This window comes from Petaurus breviceps, unplaced genomic scaffold (genome assembly GCF_028583685.1).
Source record: "Petaurus breviceps papuanus isolate PSGF00001 unplaced genomic scaffold, PetGlider_PUasm1.0 91133, whole genome shotgun sequence".
NCBI classification, from domain to species: domain Eukaryota; kingdom Metazoa; phylum Chordata; class Mammalia; order Diprotodontia; family Petauridae; genus Petaurus; species Petaurus breviceps.
Window position 1 is genome coordinate 56,038,455 of NW_027187419.1, and position 15,480 is coordinate 56,053,934.

The window sequence follows — 15,480 nt, forward strand, 5'->3', positions numbered from 1 at the left end:
TTGAAGATCTAGTGCTTTGTCATAATTCAGTACCCCAAATGATTTTTAACCCTAGAAAGTCAGACTTCCAGAACAAGTAGCTTTTTTCCTCGTTTTGACAGAAGTTTAATCTTTAGAGAAATTAGGCAGTTATACCAATGGTTTCACACAATGCTTAATCCAGCCATTTTGAGATACCAGAATGGGGGCCTAGTTCTAAACCAAGCTAGCTAAGATCTGTGAACTGTGGCATATGCAGTCTAACACTTACACCATTATTTGTCCAGCATGTAACTTCACTGACTTGTTTATAATGGTATATCTCTCCAGATGGACACTTTAAAAATACACACAGGAAAACCACATTATCCATTGTCCCATTTTAGCTTTCACTCAAGGGAAAGTAGTATTTTCAAATCATTTCAGTGAGAAGCATCAATTTCAAGGTCAGATAAAATATCTGCCTTTGGGTTTCAGAATTTTCCATCTTATCTTGAAGTCTACCACTATTTCATTCCTCTTGCACTTTAAGACCCACAAATGATCCAACAGCCACTTTGCACAGACAAGTGACTTGACTGTTTATTCGATTGGAGGAAAAAAAAAACTTGCCTGGATTCAGCTGCATTATCTCAAAAGCTCAACCATTTAAGGAACTGCACCAGGAAAAAATATAATGGACTTCTCACACCCACACAGCCCAGTGGGGCTCAGATCAGATCAGGGTGGTCAAGGATTGGATTTTTAAAGAAATTTCATTTTCAGTATCCAAAACCCTTACTATGCTTTATATGTAGTAACCAAAGAAAATATAGATTGAAATAAATTTCACAAATCCCTCAACGTTAATAAATATTTTAGAATATAATCATGTAAATTAATATTAAGAAGTAAGATAACCAAAAGCTTTACCCAAGATTTTTCTTTTTTCTATAATCTGGCTGAAGTGTAGACACTTCTGATAAAAGCAACCCCTCAATTCTAACAAATAATTTCTCAAGATCTCTTGGGAGAGGCGGAATGGCCAAACAGATATATTTCTAACTTAAGCTTGACATCTTGTCTGCATCCTTATAGTGAATAAGGTCTGGAGACAAAAAAAAATTCCCATCACAAACACAAATCTGATTTTCCAGCTCTTTTATTTAGCCCCTTCAAATGAAGTATGTTTGTGGATGTCAGGGGAAACCTAGGCAATCATTTCATGTCTCTAAGCCTCAATTTTTTTTTGTATGTAAAAAGAGTGATTTGATCTAGATTTATACTAGGATCTCTTACAGCTCTAAATATCCCAAGAGAGGGAAAATCATAAGGTGGATGCCCATCAAAAGCATATATGTTTCAGCTTAACAATAATAATATAATAGTAATGACAGCCATTTGCAAAGCACTTTAAAGTTTGCAAAGTGATCTACATACATTGTTTCATGTAAACCTAGCAACTATGGTAGTTACAGGTATTATTCCTATTTTATAGACGAGGTAAGTGATATTCAGAAAGGTTAAGGATTTGCCCATGATCAGACAGCTAATTAAGGATATAATTCAGGATTTGAACCCAGGTCTTTCTGACTCCAAGTGTAACACTCTATACACTTACTCATTCAGCCATACTTCTTCTAAAGTATAAGGAGGACCTCCAGAAGCACACCAGTTTTTAATTTACAGAACACTTTGCTCAGGACATTAACCATGCATCTGAATACCAGGTCCGCTTATCCAGTGAATACAACTATTCTCAGATAGAAAGTTGTGTTGGTGGTCTCCTGCCCAAACAATTTCTGATAAAGGGTCCTACTCTGTAGCAAAAGATGTGTTTAGTCAGCTTTGTTCTCTACTTGTATCATAGAGACTCTGTGTTCTCTATGATACGTGATATGTGGGGATTGGGGAGTGGAAGGAATAACGCCCCGCCTTGCTTCACCCTGTCCAGTTCTTGAGAGGTAATACAGGGAGAGGATAAATAATGTTGTTAGTATGTATACACAGAGAGATGGATAGATTGGGTTGCTTGCCAGGCCAAGGTCATTTTACAGTACTGCTGAGTGGGTTTTCAGACTATCAGCTCATTTCTTGCTTTTGTGGCCACCTCAGGCCTTTGATGGATTCACACAAGGGTAACAGAGCAGAAAAGCCTGAAGTGATTGTGTTTCTATTATGAAATCTGATTTTCAGGACTTTACAACTCAGGTGTCAAGCGGTTGCCCTGACCTGAAATTCAGGGAGAAAGGGTTCAAACACAGGAGCAAATGCCCTTTGAGAAATCTGAGCACACCTCTAGAGCAAATCTGACACTGCTTTAAAAAAAAAAAAAGTAAAGTTCTGACTACTTTGGAGAAGTTGAATTTGGAAAAGAAACTCCTTTAAAGTTTTCTCTGAAAAATCTAAAGAAGTCTCCTGCTTATAGACATTATATTTAGATAGGGAAAAAAAGGATTACCCCCCCTCCTCTTAAACCAATACAAATGACCTAGATCAAAGAATATAGTATTATCATTAAGTCTGTGATGGATAATTGCCTCAGCGTCAGATTGGGCATCTTTTTAGCCATCCTGATTATTTTGTGCATATAGTTAGGCCTCTTGGATGTGAGGAGATGGAAGAACACTATTGCATTCCCTAGTCCTGTCTCTGTCTTTTGGAGCCTTCACATCCAGATAATAATCACTCACCTTGCTTTAATATTTATAACAGCGCCTTCTTCCTAATTACCTCCTAATAGCCCTTTGAAGTAATAGAACAAGTATTATTGTACAGATGAAGAAAACAAGACTTTGAAAACAGAAGTGACTTTCTGAGAGTCACTCTGCTAAGTGTCTGAAGTAGGATTTGAATAAAGGTCTCCTGAACATATATGTGTGTGTATGTATAAATATATGGACATATATGTATATGTATACATAAATATAGATGTCCATATATTTTATTAATAAGGATTTTATTATTAACTTAATCTTCAGCAATAAAATAAATTAATCTTAACACTTACAGCAGTTTCAACTTTTTTAAAAGACCTTGAGCATACTGATATCCTTAATGATTTGTCAGTTATATTCTTTTTGTCTATCCCTTTCTATAGTTTTTGGCATTCATCCTGTACCTTTATATATTTTCCTTTTAAATAATAATGGTATTATTTATAATACATTATTAATAAATGATAATAATAACTGTTATTTCACAAAGACTTTATATGATGAACCTAAAATGCATTGTCTCCTTGGAGGTTGGTCTTATAACATGAATAGTAGATACTGTATGTTTCATTATTCCCATGGTTGACTGGTTGTGATTGGTCAGTATGGATGGTTGTGACTAGTAAATGGTCACATAGTCAGTAAGTGTCAGAGTTAGGATTGGAATCCAGGTCTTCACTATAGTGAAGGTGAATACTGATCTTCTGCTTTTCCTTTCCTTACTCTACATGATTTCATCTAAATCCATATCTTATATACATATATAAAAGAACTATCACTGTTGGATCTTGTGTGTTGACACCACAGGGGTTAGAAGAGGAATTCTTGTCCCTTGCTAAAAGATGTGTCTTTCCCTTCCTGGTAATGGGTTTTTGTCAAAGGGTGTTGGCCAGTGAGTCAGGAAGAGGAACTTACTCAGCAGATCTTCAAAGCAATGATGCTACCCTCTGAGATTTTCTCTTTTCCCATTTGCTGAACATGAGAACATGTGATGATAATCTGACCCTCTCTCTTGGACTTGCTCCTCCCTCAAGTCCTAATCAAGGCAGCTATGACAGCTGTTCATACTTGTCATGTAACACACATGGCTGACTTAGATGAATCTTGAGACTGAACCTCAAATCCTTGGTTGCTTCTTCTGTTTTATTTTTCTTTCTTTGAGAGTTGGGGGCCAAACAGCTATATTATGAGATATAGATTTTTTTTTAGGAGTAGCTACCTTGGCAGTTTGGGAGTTTCTGGGTTCTTAGTTAGATCTGATTAGTAGTAGTTTCTAAAACTTCATTTGTCTCAAGGTGAAGATGAAGTGACTGTTCAGTAGTCCCACTGAGTGGCTCATGTTTTAATGTTTAAGTATCAATGTCTTAGGATAATAGGAATTATGGGTTACTACTTCATGTTTTTTCTTTGTTGATGCCTGCTTATGTGGGTTTTGTGCATATGTGTGTTTGTATGTGTGTGTGTGTTTTAGACATTTCTTTTGTGTGTGGGAAATAAATAGCTGCTTGACCTTATCCACATTATACATTGATGACTTTCAATTCTCTCATGTGGAAATCCTGTTTTGTTTTGTTGTTGTTCGGTGCTATCTCATGCTTCATGGCCCCATTTGGGTTTGTTGTTGTGGTGGTCATGGTGGTTTTTTGAAAAGATACTGGAATAATTTACCATTTTCTTCTCTAGATCATTTTGAAGATGAGGAGATTGAAGCAAATAGGGTTAAGTGACTTGCCTAGGGTTATGTAACTAGTAAAAGTCTGAGGCTTCATTTGAACTCTGGTTTTCCTGACTCCAGGCCCATGTTTTATCACTGGCACCACCTACCTGCCCCATGGAAATTCAAGGCATGAGCAAAACCTAAACTTTCTTGAATATATTTTTGTTGGTAGTCCAAGGTAAGGATTATGGAATGGAGAGGGATGGAGAGAGAGAGGGAGAGAGACAGAGAGAGAGACAGAGAGAGAGAGAGAGAGAGAGAGAGAGAGAGACAGAGAGAGAGAGAGAGAGAGAGAGAGAGAGAGAGAGAGAGAGAGAGAGAGAGTGTAAACATCCCCTTTTGAGAGGCTAAGCTCCCTCACTATTTACCTTGATCTGTGTATGAGCTCAGAGCTAGTCAGTCGCCCAACATCACTAAGCCAGAAGTGGTCTGTAGTTATACATCGTCATAGACTCTCTGAGTTGCTAGTAAACTTATAAAAACATCTAGCCTTAATAGCCTAATGTTCTGAAAAACATAGGTGGTTGGAAACTCCAGGTTTTGCTTACCCTAGATAAGACAGGGTATAAAGTAGGGGCCCACCTGCTCATCAGTGCTTGAGCCCAGGTGCCAGGATCCTACTGCCAGGTCCTTATGATTTTCATACCTATGAGAACTGATATTAGATACTGTGCTTCTGTTAGAACCTGTAGGAAACTGCCCTCACCATCTGTGAACTGCCCCACCAACACTGAAACTACTCCTTTCATATTTTGTCAGGAAACTTTGCTTTAGACCATCAGCTGTTCCCCAGAGTTGGGTAGAACTTTCTTATGACTGCAAGACTCATTTTCAAGACTCAATACTCATTTTAGAGAAAGTAGAATGCAAGAGCTAGAAAGGTACAACTCATGACCCAATATCTGCCTTTCTATCACACACCAGACCTAGAACTAAGGGGCTTACCCTTGAAATTCATGTTCCTTAGGATTCCTCTCCCATGATGAAGGGAAGATATTTTACATAGGTGCTGGGGATTCAAGTATAAAAATGAAACAGCTCTATTATCAAGGATCCCTCAAGGCATGGTTTAATAGTTGGAAGAGATATCACTGACCATCAAGTACAACCTGTACTTTGAAGGAATTCCTATTGTAAAATAAAAATGATAATTCTAGTGGGTGAGACAATACATATAGGAGAGAAGTAATTAGGGAAGGAAGTTTTTTTTGGGGGGGAGTTTATATGTAAAGCCATAGAAAAGTCAATTTTCATATCCATTTTATAGCAATTGTTGTATTGGTTGGATTACTTTTCCCATTACAAAAGATAGAAAGTAGGGGCAGACATGACAGAGATGGTACCATGAACTTTAGAGGGGTACATGCTATGATATGTGAATGAACTCTGCCTCTCTGGTGGATGATTATATGGGATAGGAAACACAGTCTTCCCAGCTAAATATAATACATTAGGTGAATTTAAACTCACTCACTAATTAGAAACCAAGCCCAGGGCAGAGTGCCAAAATAGAATTAATTAGGGAGTGGAGGGGAAGTTTGTCTCTAGAGGTCTGACTGGGAGGGCTGCTGTACCAGGTGGGAAGAAGGGGGCCAGAGACAAGAGAAATGACTTGGTTTCCTGGTCAAATAGATGACACATATAATTTTTAAAGACAAACATGAATGAATTTTATCTTTAAAATTATCTTGTTTTGTTTTGTTCTGAGAATTTTGTGGAATCCCTTGAGATAATTGCATCTTCAGATTCTCTAGGGTTTCCCAAAATTCCAGCTCAAGATTGTTACTTAATCACTAGATGATGAATTAAGAGCATTCAAAACTTGCCTGTCTTTGTCACTTACCATAGAAAGATGTCTTTAAGTTTGATTCAACTATGTCTGTAAAGTATTTTGAGTTATTCACAATTGTAGAAGCTGTGCTTCTTCATTGAAAGAATTACAGTAAATGTAACAAAATTGTAAAGATTAAGTGGGACTCAAATGAAGAGACATGAGAAGACACTCACTTCATGGAGGTGGGAGATCCACAGGTTTTATATATTACATCAGATTTTTTTCCCAACGTATTGATTAGTCTTACTGACTTTTCTTTCTCTCTAAAAATACTGTTTGTTACTTGGGATAGCCCTCTAGGAGGAGGAAGGAAGGATAACTAGGATACTGTAGAGATGTGAGAAACAAAATACCCATGAAAACATTTTTAAATAAGAAAAAAAATGTAGATATTGGAAAAATAGATATTTTGATTGAGTAGTTCAGAAGGTCTTACTAGTATGTATAAACTTCCAGAAATCTTTACAGTCTTTTATATAATACTTTGAGTTTTGTGTTATTTTATAGCCATCTGATTTTTGCTGTTAATATGTACTACAGAGGCAACATGAATTATAGGGAACTTGGAATCACCACAGCTAGAATTCAGTACTTTTCTCTGGTGCTAGCTGTTTGATCTTAACCGACTCACATGACTCTAAAACTCTTTAGGGCTTATCTTAATTTGTAACTAGGATGCAATCCCCATTGGTGGAGGGACTTTCTATAACTTGAGGTGCCCACAGGGAAGAAATTGGACATCCTTTATATATGAATGTTTTTATTTTTGTTATTCCTTTCAGATATTTATATGAAAGGGGGAAAAGTCTCAAATTGATACAGGGTTATATTATGACACATATGAAAGCATGGTTTTAGGGAAGTGTCACATATTTAATAATGTTAGAGGATAAAGTAAAATAGCCTAATTGTCCAACAAAATTCAAATATATTTGAAATTTCTTTTGGAGGATTTGAGAAAGAATCTCTGAAAAATTGCAAATTTCTTTTCTACTTAATCTTTTATAGCAATGATTATGTCTATCTGCTATTTGCCTTTGGTATTTAAGAGGGGGGAAAGAGCTAAAGATGAATGTTAGTTATTTACCAGTTTGTAGGCTGAATCCAATTTTTGTGTCCAAGTTTTAAAGTCCCTATAAAAACAGCAGCCTTTAATGGAAATGTTGATCCTCCTAAGCTATGTACGGTAGGGCAACAGTCTTCAACAATAATAGTAAAAAAAATCTGGTTTTCCTATATTCAAATGCTTCCCACATCTCACTGTGAGGAAAATCAATTTATATTACTAGGGAGGAATTCCAGTGTGGAATTGGGTATTCATCATAGCTGAGCTGAACTGTCACTCCCTTTCACTGTCTTTTTGGGATTTTTTTCTACTTGTTTACATATTTTATTTTGCAAACAAATATCTGAAAATAGCCCATTTTAGAACTGACCTTTTCCACTTCTCTTATGCCCAAGGAAAATTACTAGGACCCTAATTAAATTAAAGTATGACTGCAATTCATTTTATTAAATATTCCATTAAAAAATTTCCTCCATAGCAAAGTATGCACTTTCCTTAATCTTGGCATTTTCCTCTTTAGCTGCCGTCATTCCATTTGAAGCATTCACTTTGAAATGCCTGCCAAATATTTTTGCCCCAATACCACAATAACAATGCAGCAATGTAGGAGTGATTTATCCCAGTAAGTTTACAACTGCTTGAGCTGACATGGAAACAGTCTCTAAAGTTCCAGGCAGTGGGTTTGCATTTTTCTTTTAAATTTCAAATAGATCCTCTAAAAGCTTATTGTGAGTCCAATCTCACGTTTCTTTTGCAGGTGTAAACATTCCAAAATGCTAAAAGGTGGCTTTTAGAAATCACTACTCTATAATAATAGCCAGAATATTTTCCTCATCCTCAATGTGAGCTTCATTTTGCATGCATAAATTATAAGAAATAAAGACCTCTTTACTATGCTGAAGTACTCAAAAGTGCTTTCCTAGCTTCAGCCTTAAAATATGCAGGGAAATTTTAATTGAGTGAGCTTACATTTAGCCATTTCTCAAAAATTATGTTCCAAAGACAAGTGTTTTCAAATTTGTTTCTATTTTGTTTTGCCCCTTTTCAAGTTACACAACAAAAGAAAAATTCCTTTTAAGCTTCAGCTCCAGTGACTGAATGCTGATTTAGAAAGGTCACTGGATCCAAAGGACAGATTGCCAGTTCTTTTGAATTTCCATTGCCTGCCCTTTCTATGGAAACAGAAAGAACCAAGAATCACCTTCTGGGAGTGCAATGGGCAGGGACCACCCAGGGCACTGCTCATTTAGCTTCTGGTGACCTTCTGTTATGCACTCAGCAAGTCAGTGAAGGAAAAGCCAGATACCAAGCCCGCCAGGGTACTTAATGTGTTCTCAAGTTCATATTGTTCCTTAAAGGCTTAAAAGCAGAATGAGTAGTATAAGGTTTTAAAAACAAAAGAAAACAAAACTGGGACTCAACCTACAGAGTGTTACAACCCTGTACTCTGACCTCTTTACTCCCACCTCCCTCACTCTATTTCTGGAGAAGGATGATCTGTTTTCTTTTCTGAAGGAGCTGTCAGGAAAGTGGTCCTCATGAAATATTAAATCACAAGTGTTGTGCACTTAACAAAGCAACTAGAAACACAGAGGCTTCTTGCCTAGAGATTCAAAGCATGAACAGGGTTGTGGTCAAGGATTTTGTTTTCTATGACAGATTTAAATACTATAGCTTTGGAATGGTAATTTGGCCATGGGTGGCCTTCTGTAGTAAATGTAGACATACTAAGTTATGTGTTGACAATAGAAGGAATCTACATGCCAGTCAAAAACTGGATGAATTAAAAAAAAGTCATTGCTTTGTTGTTGTTGTTTTTAGATCACTATATTAGTTTATTAGGTAACCAAGACAATTAACTATATGTAAACTGCTGACAAATGTTGTATTTTCCACTCAGAAAAGATATTTATTGAGACCAGGTATGATATTTTGCGATTTCTTTCTTCTTTATAACCCTCTTTCTCTTTGGGGGGAGAATGGGGAATTCAATCTATTTACATTCAATCTTATAATGATTAGATTTTAAATCCTACCTTTATTTGTTAAATTGTTATACCTTTTGTAAAAAATACACACACTTTATACTAACTTTTTGTCGTTTTACATTTGCTATTTTATTTGTTATTCAATAGCAAAAAATACTTAGCAAAATTATTTTATTGTATGCTATTAAGGGTAGGGAAAGAGAAGCAAACAAGTATTTATTGAGTGACTACTTTGTGCAAGGCACTGTGCTAAGTGTTTTACAAATGTCTCATTTCTCTGATATATTTAAACTTGGATCACTGAGATTTGTATAACCTCCTCCTACCTTTCCCTTTTAAATTTTTCCTCTTCCTGTTTTAGTAGGAAATTTCATCCTTTAACACTGAGTACTTTAGCCTTTACAATTCTACAGATATACTAATGTCCTTATATCTAGAGACACTATTATAATGAAATAACAATGAAATAATCAAGTTGTCTAGGGCCTGGCACAGTTGTTACCCCTTCCTGAAGTGTGTACTCTGTCCCCAATTCTATCTCGTAGCATCCTGGGCTTCCTCCAAGGCACAGTGAACTGTTTCACCCTCCTACACTGGATTTTTCCTCATCTCTTCTAGTTCTTAGTATTCTCATCTTCCTAGAATTAGTTTGTGTATATGTATATGTGTGTGCATGTGTGTGTGTGTGTGTGTGTGTGTGTGTGTGTGTGTGCTGTATGAAACCCAGTTGGTAGCAACGCTTTGAGGGCAAGAAGTATTTCACTTTCATAATTACGTACCCAGTGTGTAGTACTGTGCTTTGCACATGGTAGGTACTCAGTGTTTGTTGAGTTCAATTCACTCAAATTAATTTCAGTTTGAAGTACATATTTTTTTGCAGTGAGGAAGTTGTCATAATTGGGTGGTACAGTGGATAGAGCACAGATCTTGGAGTTAGTAAGATCTGAATTCAAATCCATCCTCAGACACTTATTAGCTTTGTGTCCCTGGGCAACTCACTTTACCTTTATCTGCTTCAATTTGCTTAGCTGTAGAACAAAGATAATAATGGTACCTACTGTCAAGGGTTGTTGTGAGGATCAAATGAGACAATATTTGTGAAGCCTTTAATAACTCCTTCCTTCCTTCCTTCCTTCCTTCCTTCCTTCCTTCCTTCCTTCCTTCCTTCCTTCCTTCCTTCTTTCCTTCCTGCCTTCCTTCCTGCATTCCTTCCTTCCTGTCTTCCTTCCTTCCTGCCTTCCTTCCTTCCTGCCTTCCTTCCTGCATTCCTTCCTTCCTGTCTTCCTTCCTTCCTGCCTTCCTTCCTTCCTGCCTTCCTTCCTGCATTCCTTCCTTCCTGTCTTCCTTCCTTCCTGCCTTCCTTCCTTCCTGCCTTCCTTCCTGCATTCCTTCCTTCCTGTCTTCCTTCCTTCCTGCCTTCCTTCCTTCCTGCCTTCCTTCCTCTGATTGGTCTTATATTCCAAAGGCATTTTACATGTTCACAGAAAATCTCAGGAGGTAATACTGACAAACTTTGTCAAAATAGAAAAGATGATAGAATTAAAAAAAAAAATAACACCCTAGTGGGTAGCTAGGTGGCACAGTGAATAGAGCACTGGCCCTGGAGTCAGGAGGATCTGAGTTCAAATCCGGCCTCAGACACTTAACAAAAAAACTAGCCGTGTGACTTTGGGCAAGTCACTTAACCCCAGTTGCCCTCCAAAAAAGCAAAAAATAAAATAACAATAATGCTGTATACAATAAAATTCAGAATTAAAAGTCAAACACAAAATATCAAACAATGCCATGGAAGTGAAAAAAAAAAAGACCAGAAAAATTACTCAACTAGAGAGAAAGTTGGGAATAATGCAATTGAAAGTGCCAGATTTTGAGGACAGTCGCGAAATAGATAATCTAAGAATCACTGATAGCATGAAAAACACTGACAAAAACAAAATAGAACAAAACAACGACCAAAAAAAATCTAATCCTTATGTTTCATGAACTACTTCAGGAAATTTTTTTTTTTGACTATTTTAAACTAAGTAAAACTCCTGCAAAAAAAAAAATCAAAGTATTCCCCAAATGAAGAATTATAATTGAATTTATCTAGGCATATTATAATTAAATTTCAAGAATACAATTACAGAATTAAAGAAAAAAATCATAAACTTTCAGTCTGCCTGAAGGAAGTTAGTACATACACAAATTATTTTATTCCATTATGTCTAATTTATTGTATCTAAATAGCTTTTGTGAGAGTAACAGATAAAAACATATAGACAGACTGGATTCCTTACTGTTTTTAATATAAGACATTCAGTTTCTCTTATAGAATATTTCACTGGCTGTCCAACATGCCTGGAATTCTCTCCCTCCTCATTTCATCGTTGTGCCTTTCCTTGACTTCTCTGGTTTCTTTTAAGTCTCAGATATATTCCCACCTTCTACAAGAAACATTTCTCTGTCCCTTTTAATGCTGATGCCTTCGCTATGTTGATTTTCTCCAGTTTGTCCTGTATATATGTTGTTTCTCTATCCTTGTTTATATGCTGTCTTCAATATTTGAATATGAACTCCTTGAGAGGAAAGATTTTTTGTTTGTTTGCCTTTAGTTTCCCTCTCACCATTCTGAATGATCAGAAAATTTAACTGGGCATTTGAAGCAGGCCCTCAACTTTCTGCAACCCACAGAAACACAGAGCAGAAAATACCCAACCAGTGATCTCCTTTCTACCCAGGAGAGCCTCAGAATAAGATTTGTCTACCCTTTACCACTGATTAAGGCACTAACCCAGAGGAAACGCAAACTCAATCCCAAGGGAGGATTTTTATAACTAGGAGACACTGCAGAAATTAGTGCTGGAAATCTGCCCCCTCTTATCAACCTCCTTTTATATTGTCTTCCCCTCTTACACTCCAAGCTTCTTGAGGGTTGAGACTGTCTTTCTTCTCTTTCTTTTTCTCTGTCTCTAGCTTTTTTTCTTAATTTTCTTCCCTCCTTCCCTCCCTCCCTCCCTCCCTTCCTTCCTTCCTTCCTTCCTTCCTTCCTTCCTTCCTTCCTTCCTTCCTTCCTTCCTTCCTTCCTTCCTCCCTTCCTTCCTTCCTCCCTTCCTCTCTTCCTCCCTTCCTCCCTTCCTCCCTTCCTCCCTTCCTTCCTTCCTCATTCATAGCAGTTAACACAGTACTTGGCACATGGTAGGTATTTAATAAATGTTCATTGACTGTGTGTGGTTCTTCAGGAGTACCAGTTTCTATTCAAGCATTTTTGCTTCATTAAAACAGAAATATTTCTCTGTGGCAATCCTAATATTTGTGGTGCTCTCCCTTTTCCTAGATTTGTTGTTGTCCTTAGACTTGTTTCCTGATATAGCTCACAGACCCAAGGCACCCTGAGGGAGGAAAAATTAAAATAGGTCCTATATAATTTATTCTACATGAATTTAAACTTTCAATCCTGGAGTAAGGTTGAGATTTGTACTAAAGAACAACAACAAAAGACCCTAAAGTAGTAAATGTTTTGTTATTTAGTTTGTCTTTTCCAGTTTCAGCCTTTAAGATATTTTTTCTTCAAGTTTTTCAAGTTCTACCTTCTACAGGAAGCCTTTTCCAATTCCTTTTAATTCTAGTGACTTTCCTCTATTGATTATTCCCTACTTAGCATGTATATAGCTTGTTTGTACATTGTGATTTGCATGTTGGGGCAGCTGAGTGGTTCAGAAAATAGAGTGCTGGCCCTAGACCTAGGAAGACTTGAGTTCAATTTGGCTTCAGATATTTACTAATTGTGACAAGTCACTTAACCCTGTTTGCCTCAGTTCCTGATCTGTAAAATGAACTGCAGAAGGAAATGGCAAACCACTCTAATATCTTTGCCAAGGAAACCCCAAATAGTATCTTGAAGAGTTGGACTGGATATAAAAGGACTGAACAAAACAACAAAATGTATATGTTGTCTTTCCCATTAATAGAAGAGCTCCTCGAGGGCAGGGTCTTTCTTGTTTTCTTTGTATCCCTAGGGATACAATAAATAATTGAACAACAAATGAAAAATTACATATATATATATAAATGTATATTTATATGTATATATGGGTGTGTGTATATGTATACACACACATATTTGGTTTCTGATCGAAATAAAAACAATTGTTATTTATATTCATTCTGAGCCAATCAGGGCCTGAAAGGATGATCAAGAGGGCTTTGCCTGGACTTATTGTTAGGCGAGAGAGAGAGAGAGAGAGAGAGAGAGAGAGAGAGAGAGAGAGAGAGGTTTATTGATAGTTCTTAAAATTAAAATAGTTCTTAAAATTACTGTACCATCCTCTTTAGGCTGCATTTAGGAAATTTTTTTCCCTCTTCCTCAGAAACCTCTTCATCTTGCCCTTGTTCCCACATTCAAAGTATTCTCTAATCCTGAGGCCTCTCCACAGAGAGAGCTCTTTTCCATACTGGAAGACACCTGGGTCAGTCATGCCTCACTCTTCTCCTGCCTGCACTCTGGCCTTTTTCTGCCAGGTACACTGGCCCCCTCACCATTACCTTCTTTCCTCAGCCCCTCTGCTTTTCAGTTTGATTTTCTATGTTATCTTCCTCTATTAGAATATAAACTTCTTACAGATATCTTAAGAATATTCTTAAGAATATCTTTCTGCTGATATTTATATTTCCTTTACTTACTTAAGGGCAATACTTGTCATATATTAAGAGAGAACTTAAAAAATGGCTGCTTATTGACAGTGGCATACATTTCAACCCCATCTACCTTAAAAGTAGTTGAAGGGGCAGCCAGGTGGTGCAGCGAGTAAGAGCGCTGGCCCTGGCGTCGGGAGACCCGGGATCGGTTCCGGCCTCAGATACTTGGTACCCACACAAAAATAACTTGGTGTGTAACCTTGAGCAAGTTACTTAACCCCAATTGCTTAAAAAAAGTAGCAGTGAAAAGCACACAGGATGTCTTCCTCATTTTCATGTTAAATTTTCATTTTGGTTTGTTTTTCTTTTTTAAGATAATCACCTGGAGGGAGTAGTTAACAATGGTCTTCCTTCTCTGTAAGATAGTCAGCCAAAGAAGGGGTTATTCCTCTTTCTAATAAAATCTCTAAGAGGGAGTGTCTGCTTTCATTTTGGAAATTTGAGCTTATTCTCAAAAGTAAGAACACAGACAAGGATATTTTTTCAACATACATTTTCTTTACTCCCAATTCTATGATTCAATAAAGTTCCTGCCTACACCTATCTATAATTTTACTTTTGGTTAGGAGGTGCCCTTTTTTCTTTCCCTGAGCACTGGAAGGGCCCCTTCTTCCTCCCACATACAGCAAGAAAAACCTAAAAATCTCTGTACTTAGATGGTTTGTCTGGTGAAAGGTATCTTTTCCTTTGTTTAGTCATTTTTTAAAGATAGTTTATTATTTAAAAAAAACACTTTGAAAATCAATCTGTCTCTCCAATTCTCCTTTCTTCACACAATGCACAAATGAAAAAGAAAAATTCCTCAACATATTTCTGCATAGTTTAGCAAAAGAAATTCCTACATTAGCCATGTCAGAAAATGTGTGTCTCTTTCTGCATTTTAAGTTCCTCACCTCTGTCAGAAGGTAAGTGGCAAATGCTGTGGGTTTCTCACTTGGAGTACTACAAACTAGAGCTGCAACCCTTAGCTAAAGGGATCAGTAGAAGTTTCTTTGATTTCATCAGAGACCCACATGTAATAGTAATGGAATTTAAAGATCCCCTTGTATTGGCTTGATTTTCAGATTGATTGTGTTAAAACCCAGAGCTTGTGAATCTCACTTGTGGGATGGACTTGTTGATGTGAAAAGAGAATGCTGAACTGGGAGGAGCTGGTGATGTAAATTTAGAGACACAAGCAAAGAGAGAGGCAGAAGAATTTTCTGGAAGCAGCATCGTGGAGACAGAAACGGAGACGATTGCTGAGGGCCAGTTTGAACTGCCCAGGACTTTTTAGAGCTGCCACCCAGAGCTGCCAAGGACTGAGGAGACATGGGTGTTATGCTGGTACTTTGTGTGTTTTGATGTTGTTTTGCCTGATTCGTCCACTGGTGAAAGACAGTGCTGTTGTTGCAGAGGTTCTGGAACCTTGCTGTTGGTTCAGAGTTCCTGGGACTGTTCTGCAGACAGAGAGTGAATTCTGTCCACTGGTGAAGGACAGTGCTGTTGTTGCAGAGGTTCTGGAACCTTGCTGTTGGTTCAGA

The 15,480-nt window shown here is 37.2% G+C and overlaps 1 long non-coding RNA gene across 1 annotated transcript in view; it reads left to right on the forward strand.

The window, feature by feature from the left end:
- The first annotated feature begins 8,899 nt into the window (after window positions 1-8,899).
- The window catches only part of LOC138155052 (uncharacterized), a 7,080-nt gene continuing 499 nt past the window's right edge, over window positions 8,900-15,480 (forward strand). Inside the window, exons 1-2 of the long non-coding RNA XR_011166746.1 lie at window positions 8,900-9,214; window positions 15,022-15,453. This is a non-coding gene — a long non-coding RNA (uncharacterized lncRNA). The remainder of the gene's footprint in view (window positions 9,215-15,021; window positions 15,454-15,480) is intronic.